General features: G+C 44.7%; 1 long non-coding RNA gene across 1 annotated transcript; it reads right to left on the bottom strand.

Moving 5' to 3' along the window:
• Positions 1–2,697: 2,697 nt before the first annotated feature.
• Positions 2,698–3,080, bottom strand: LOC147701642 (uncharacterized). The gene is made up of 3 exons (XR_015297194.1): positions 3,001–3,080; positions 2,849–2,919; positions 2,698–2,742 (listed from the first exon to the last, which is right to left on the bottom strand). It is a non-coding gene; the product is annotated as an uncharacterized LOC147701642 (long non-coding RNA).
• Positions 3,081–8,417: the final 5,337 nt, after the last annotated feature.

Below are 8,417 nucleotides of genomic sequence, written 5' to 3'. Positions count from 1 at the left end.
CCCTCTGACCTTGCTGGTTAGAGTGAGAAGCCTTCTTTGTTTCCTGCGTGGCTTGCATTAGCCAAGGCCTGTTTGCTCCAATCAAGAAGCAGACACCGCCATCAACTAGAGCCTACGTGGGACAGCTCGTGAGTGACTCCTGGTCATCGTCATCGTCGCCTGGCTCACGTGGCTGAAGAGACAAGCTTCACGACATCACCTGTTTGCACCTGACAACGCCTGGTTCCTTCCTGGTTCCACGCCGGTCACTGGCTAGTGACTTTGAACATTGTCCCCTCTGCTTTTAGGTCTTCAACACTTCAGATCCACCCTTGGATCCACCGGAACTCTTCACATCAGGTCGCCTGCAGCATCAACACTCCAAGGCTTCATTGAACTCCTGCAGAATCCCGACACACTTTGACTCCACTGCACCCGCTTCCTGTGGGTGAGGTAACGCTGGCACTCCTGTGCCCCGAGTATTTTAGCTCTCCTAGTGTCCAGATTCCAAAGGGTTAAGTTCTAGACTGACCGGAAGACTTCCTACCTTTACCTTTAAAACTTTTACGCATTCATTGATTTCAATGTGAACTGCTTCTAACCCTGCGCACTGCAAACCAGATCCCTTGGGCCTCCTAGTTCCTAACCTTTGTTAGTACAGCGTAGCCCCAGCGATTCCCAAGGCCCTAGGCCTTACTTCCTTTCGACTCGTGGTACTTATACCACTTCTTTAGTATATGGTTTTAGGGGCCACCAGGGCCTATCCATATTTGTGCAACTTTTGTATACTTATCAATTGAATTGTTTTAACGGGTTTGCTTCTGTGCTCATAAAGAGTTCAGGGGACTATTTGTAGTAATAAATACATATATATTTTGAATATATATCCTGTGTAGTGTCCTTTCACTTGGTGTTCAAGGGGTTACATATGGTAATACAGCCGACTTCACATGCCAAAAGAGTTTAGCCTAAGACTGCTTTGTCCACACTACCACTAGGATAGCTGGTCTATAAGGTTGACTTACAACCAATCACCATAAGGGTTGTTTGGACTGATACAAGGTGGTCACTAGAACTAGTGAACATCATATATCAGGCCAACTTCCCACACGTTCGAGCCAATCCACAGGGTGGACTTAACATTTTTGTCTTGGAAATTAGCTCTGCTTCTAACCCTCACTTCAGCTAGGAGAGATGGAGAGTTGCAAGCTCTCTCCATTCTAGAACCCTTTCTACAGTTTAAAAAGGACACTGTGTTTTTAAGGACCAATCCAACATTTATTCCAAAGGTTCCTTCGGATTTCCATTTGAACGAACCAGTGGTTGTAAAGTCATTTTTCCCTCGACCTACATCCCCTGTAGAACGGTCTCTACATTCCTTGGATGGCCAGAGATGTCTCAAATTTTATCTTGAACGCACAAAGGATTTTAGAAAATAATCTCAACTTTTGTTGGCTTTTAGTGCACCTCGAAAAGGGACTTCCTCTCTCAAAACAAGGAATCTCATGCTGGATTTCAAGTGCAATTCATTATTGCCAGGCTGACGGCGGGGAATGATACAGAGCCTGGGAATCTATTAAAGTTACCTATACTGGGGAACCAAAGTTTTGCAGCGTGAATCTTTCTGGATTCACTATGGTGTGCATATTCTGCCATCTTGTGGTTGGAGTTCGGAAAGTGCTTTGTATTTTTTTTTTGCTGTGGGAGGTTGCGAAACCTGATCCCTCTGGTGAAGCTACAACCTCCATTGTGTGTGTGCAGCCTCTCAGATTCTTTTTTCCGCCATGGAGATCGGAGGTGCGCTGCAGCACAGCAGCAGACATAAGACAGAAGACAAAAGACTTTCCCTGGCTGTCGGCCTGATGATCAGATCCACAGCCTAGCTGTTCTCTCTCTAAATTGTCATACATGTATTTTAGGTGCATTTACCAATTTGTATTGGGTCACTCTTGTAAGTCCTTCTACAGTGTACCATAGGTACCCAGGGCATAAGTGTACCCAAGGCCTACCAGGGACTGCTAGAAACAACTAGGGCTGGCTTTAATCAGTAAGGCTAAGCCTAATAAACAATACAACAGAAGAGAAATGCCAGTACTGATAATGTAATTTATGTACCAATTATCAACCAGAAAAGGATTGTCATTCAAGACTGGGAGATGCTATTGAATAGCTACTTTATTCTGCAAAACATATTAAAATGTATAACAATTTTGACCTTGGTGAGTTTAGTCCAAAAATTTTTTTTATGACAATAATGAAAACAAAGGACACAGCACAAGGTGAAATATCAATCATACAGTCATAAATCAAACATATCACAGTCGTACCACAAACATTCACACATTCATACTGGGGTTATTCCCACAGACTGGAGAGTTCATGCACCAGTGGGTGAAGTAGTAAGTCTGCTGAACACTTGAAGAAAATTAAACTCAAAACAATACACTCCTTTGGGTCAAATTAAATCAATTTGTTTCAAGGTATTTACAAAAGTGAGTGTAAAATTGTCAGAACTAGTGAATCACAGTTTTAACATTAGGACAACCAGGGGCAGACCAAAACGGAGGGGGGCCTACGCGTTTCGAATCCCTAATGGTCGGGGGGATTCTCCTCAGGGCAGGCTACTCTGAAAGAAAAAGGAGAGAAGAGCCTATGTATGTAAATTTCAAAACACAGAACACTGGAGAGCACTACAACACCTAAAGACACTCAGCTTACCAGTTGGATTATATCCAGAAAAACGAATTCGTGAATGGAAAAGACCTGAATCAAAACATAAAAAGAAAAAGATACAAGAAATATGTGTAAGATTCATGTATACTAGAAGGGGACACAGGATCTGATTAACGACATTGTCCAGTTGAAATACCTTAATCCTAGGTGTAAAAGTGTCCTGGATGGCAGGAGAGTAAAAAGTCAAAAGTCCGCTGCAAAAGGGACCTGTGGGGCAAGACACGTGATCAGTACCGGGTCCTCATTAGATGAAAAAAATAGGGCTGCCACATTCTACAAGCATCTTACCAAGGGTCCCAGGGCTGTACACTCCTGGAGAGTTTGTCATGGTATTGGTTCAAGTTGTATGAAAAAATGGCTTCAGCACGGGCGCCTTGCTGGAAGAAATTGAACGAATTCATGAGCTGCATGGGGACAGGCATGTTGGCGCTTAAAGAGGTGTTAAAATAATTAAGTTTACCAAGTAGAAAAGGGTCCGTCCGGCCTCGTCCTAGTCCTTCGGCGTTTAATCCAGCGCTAATCAATCGCGCATGCGCGGAACAAATGAGGCCCCAGGCAGTTAGTCGTCTTATACTAAGGAGGCTGATTTTTCGCGCATGCGCGATGCAAGAGGGCAGCGTTTTTAACGTAGGAAAGCAATTCCTTTCCGAACCAATTAGAGATATAGTGGAGCCCAGGGGGAGATGCTAGGATTTCAGACATACCATCACTTTAGTCCGGACTGGAGGTCCGAAGGTTTTCTAGTTTACTGCCAAAGAAAGGATCCGCGCTAATCACTAGCGCATGCGCGGAACGGATGTTGTACTGAGCAGGATAATTACTCGTGCATGCGTGGTGCAAGGGATAGCGTTTCTTTGCCTATGGAGGCAATAAAATACCATTTATTGCGTGGTACAACTGGAGAATTAAAATGTAACTAATTTCTTCACCCTTACTGGGGGTACAAAAGATAGATTTTCACTACATGAGAATTTCTCACATATATATGTTGCTACAGTTTATAAATTTCTGACAACACATTGAGTCCTGTCACTGCCGTATTGAACTTCACAATCAGATGTGCCTCTCGTTTGGATAGTTTTAAGTCCCAATCGCCACTGCGTGGGTCCTTCTCTACTCTCGATATCACAGTCCATTTTAGATCATTTATATGGTGTTTACATCGATTCCAGTGGTTTACCAGGGGTGCAGTTTCCACTTTATTCTTTATTCTAGATTTGTGTTGTGAAATTCTCTGGCGGATTTCCTGGTTGGTCTTTCCGATATATAGGAGCCCACATGGGCATAAGACTCCGTAGACTACAAACTTAGACTTACAATTACTGAAAGTCTCGTGTTTCCACGAGATGCCGTGATGTTGGAATAGGGCTCCCTCTATAGTCAAATCACAACATAAACATGTGCCACATTTATGGTGGCCAACAATGGGGCTCAGTCCCATCATTTGTCTTAGGGATTCGAAACGCGTAGGCCCCCCTCCGTTTTGGGCTGCCCCTGGTTGTCCTAGTGTTAAAACTGTGATTCACTAGTTCTGACAATTTTACACTCACTTTTGTATATACCTTGAAACAAATTGATTTAATTTGACCCGAAGGAGTGTATTGTTTTGAGTTTAATTTTCTTCAAGTGTGCAGCAGACTTGCTACTTCCCCCACTGGTGCATGAACTCTCCAGTCTGTGTGAAGTACCCCAGTATGAATGTGTGAATGTTTGTGGTACAACTGTGATATGTTTGATTTATGACTGTATGATTGATATTTTACCTTGTGCTGTGTCCTTTGTTTTCATTATTGTCATAAAAAATTGTTTTTGACTATACTCACCAAGGTCAAAATTATTGTACATTTTAATATGTTTTGCAGAATAAAGTAGCTATTCAATAGCATCTCCCAGTCTTGAATGACAATCCTTTTCTAATTGATAATTGGCACAATAATTACATTATCAGTACTGGCATTTCTCTTCTGTTGTATTGTACCAGGGACTGCAGCATGTATTCTGCCACCCCTGGCTGGCCATCTAAACAGACACAACTGGCTGCTAACACAGCTGGGGCAAGGTGGTGTAATCACCCTTTACTGTAGATATAGTATACCTATATCTAACCCTAAAATGGACACATATACTCCTATAAGTCATTCCTATGGCAGGCCTTATCAATACTGAAGGCAGAGTGCCTGGAATTATGTGAGATGGTGCTCTAGCATGAGCTGAGCCTGTCTGCAGCTTTCGGAACCAAGTCCTTATAGTTGTTCAATGATATCGCTATACCATATACTCTTAAGTGCAATATAATCCTGGCGGGTATTGCTAACTTTGGCATAGCATTATTAAAACATGTCGAGTAAGGTGTCTTGCGAATTGGAATACTACCCCCTTCGCCAGTTCTGGCGATGGGGGTAGCATTCCGCCCTTTTAGAGGGACACGACATGTAACTAGAACCCCTTTAAAGTTAACCCGAGCCTCAGCAGCACAAAATGGATGCTGCTGCCACAGACACAAGTCTGACCTCCTGCTGCTGGGAGTCCTTCCAGCAACAGAGGCCTGGACAAAGGATTTCCTGCCTGGGGAGGTGCTAGCACCACCCCAGACAGGACTTTGTGTATCTAGATAGGCAGGGCTGAAAGGAATGAGACATGCCTGGGGCACACAAGGTGTCCCTGTGCATACCCCGGTTCAAACCAGTTGCTGGGGCACTCCAGCCCCAGCTGTGGCGCGAAACCGGACAAAGGATAGGGGATGTAGCCACCTCCCTTCCTGGTCCCACCCAGGGGAGGGAAATAGTCACAGTACAGCCCCCTTTAGCAGAATAAAGGTAGGAGCTGGTCCCTACAAAGAAGAAACTCTGGACTTCGACTTTCTGCTCCACAGAAGACTGAAGAAAATCTCCCTTGTGGCCAAGGAGTGACCAACCTGCATCTGCATGCACCATCAACCGTCCTAGTGGTTCACTTTGTCGTCCTTCCTGGTGGAACCAGACTTCAGAGCCCGACGAGACCCGGACTTCCAGATCTCTCCGACCTCAACTCACATCTGCAACACAGCTGAGATCCGTGGGTGCGACGAGACACGTGGGACCGGCCATCTTGGAGAAACTGCACTTCGCTTCCAGCACGGCTTCTGAGGCATCCTTGAGTAAGTGCTTTGGGGATTGAGAAGCCCCAGCCCCGAGCAGCCCCTGCACCAAAGACCAGCTCTCCAGCATCCACGAGATCTGCGTGGGGCCATTTTGCTTGATTGCTATTCAACGCATTGTCTGGTCACTTGCCGGCTGGCTAGTGGCCTCCTAGACGACAATCCTTGAAATCTACACTGGTTTGGTTGCTCCAGACTGGCCCTTGCTTCCCTGCAAAGGAGAAGCTCCCCGGACCCTCCTGGTCAGCACCAGACGCCATCTTTGCTCACCGCGTGGGTTTCCTTTGCCAAGGCCTGTTGACTCCGAATCTGGTCAGACACCACCGACAGCGAGAGCCTGCATTTGACAGCTCGTGCCTCCATCCTGGTTGTCGACGACACCTCCTGGTCTACGTGGCTGCAGAGACAAGCATCCACTCTTCACCTGATCGCGACGGCAGCATCTGGTTCCTTCCTGGTTCCACTCCGGTCACTGGCTAGTGACTGTGAACATTGTCCCCTCTGCTTTCAGGTCTCCATCTTCCTCGATCCGCCCTTGGATCACTCCGGACATCTTCCTCCTGGTCGCCTGCAGCATCTTTCTTCAAGGCTCCATTTACTTCAACGCGGAAACCCGACACAATTTCACACCTATGCACCCGCAGCCCGTGGGTGAGGTAACGAGAGCATTTCAGTGCTCCTAGGTAGATTGACTCTCCTAGTGTCCAGGTATCCTGTAGTTTTAGTCGTAACCAGTCGGACCTGTCCTTATTCACCTATTTTGTAACTTGTTCGTGCCCATTGACTTTGTACCGCATCTCGCGTGTGAGTTCACACTCTGCACACGCGTTCCGTGGGCCTCCTGCTCCTTACCTAAGGTTAGGGTAGTGTAGTCCCAGCGATCCTACAGCCTCTGGGCATCTTCATTTCTTCTATCGTTCACCTTATACCATTTACTAAGTATATGGTTTGTCGCGCCCCAAGGGCACCATTGTAATTTGTGCGACTTACTGTATTTGTCTTAAGAGTCTTGTTATGTGCTTAGCCCTCTGATATCATAAAGAGTTCAGAGGTGTTTGTTAGTAATAAATATATTGTTTATTTTCATAACAACCTGTGTGGTGTCCTTTCATCTGGTATTCAAAGGGTTATATGTGGTAAAACAGCTGGCTTCACATGCCAAAAGAGTTTAGCCTAAGACTGCTTTGTCCATGCTACCATTAGGATAGCTGGTCTATAAGGTTGATTTACAACCAATGTGTGAGAGGGACAAACCAACCCCTTGTGGGCTGCAGGCTTACAACTCGTAGCCCCAGTATCCAGGCAGAACCACAGGTAAGGAGAGAGAGAAAGTTGGCCCATTATTAGGGAAGGACCATGAGCCTCTTGCCCTGCTACCTTCTTCCCCCTCCACGATCGGCCACCATAAGGGTTGTTTGGACTGATACAAGGTGATCACTAGAACTAGTGAGCATCATATATCAGGCCAACTTCTCACATGGATGTAGGTGCCTCTTCCTTACACCACGGTACCGCAGGGAAAAGGAATATTCAGGGATTCCTTATTCCTTCTAGTAGCTAACATAGCTTAAGCAGGAAGCGTGCCACGTTTTAAAACGTTACAAAAGGTACGCTTTTGGGCATATAAAGGAGTATCTAAGGTTCTTTTATAAAATATGCGAACCTACGGCAGGTTCTACTTCCAAAAACTTTTAGTAATGCGCAAAATGCAATTGTTACAACATTTAACAAGCATTTGCAATGCAATAGGGCTCGCATTAGTAAAGTTAAAGGTATTAGTATTGTAAAAGACAACTTTTTTATTTGTTTTTGTTTTGAAAATAGCTAAATTAATAACTTCGCAAACGTGACACCTATAGCATTTGTAATGCAATATGTGTTGTATTTACATGACTTAGATGTATTAATATTAAAAATAACAATGGGTTGTATTTTTTCAATATTTAATACTTAAATAAAAGTTATTGTAATTTATAATGGCAATAGCTTAAACTTTTGCAAATAACTTTTTGGAAGATTATGTTTAGTGTATTTTATTGTGATGGAAATACAAGAACAGCAGTGAAATATTAAAAAAATGTTGTGACATTTGTAATAAAGTTTGAAACATTGAGAGAACATATTTGAATCCGTTGTTGTTGAATGGTTGCACAGATTGATGTTGTGGAGGCGACGAGTGATGGTATGGCGTTCAGTGATGCTGTGGTAGCGCACAGTGATGCTGTGGTGCCCCTGAGTGATGCTGTGGTGATGCGGTGGATAGTGAGGGCAATAGATAGAGGGAGGGCGAGAGATAGAGGCAGGGCAAGAGGGCGAGGGATGGAGTGTGGGCGAGGGATGGAGTGTGGGCCCTGGGAGGGATGGAGTGTGGGCCGGGGGAGAGATGGAGTGTGGGCTGGGGTAGGGATGGAGTGTGTGCCAGGGAAGGGATAGAGTGGGGGAGCCGAAGGCAAGAAAAAAAAATGCAATAGGGCTCGCATTAGGAAAGTTTGAGCTAATGGTCTTATAAATAATTTTTTTTAATTTATGTGTTATATTTTAAAATAGCTAAATTAATAGCTTTGTCATT

The sequence above is a fragment of the Lissotriton vulgaris genome, chromosome 7, assembly GCF_964263255.1.
Source record: "Lissotriton vulgaris chromosome 7, aLisVul1.2, whole genome shotgun sequence".
In the NCBI taxonomy this organism is placed as follows: Eukaryota; Metazoa; Chordata; class Amphibia; order Caudata; family Salamandridae; genus Lissotriton; species Lissotriton vulgaris.
This window is presented reverse-complemented; position numbering and strand designations above follow the sequence as displayed.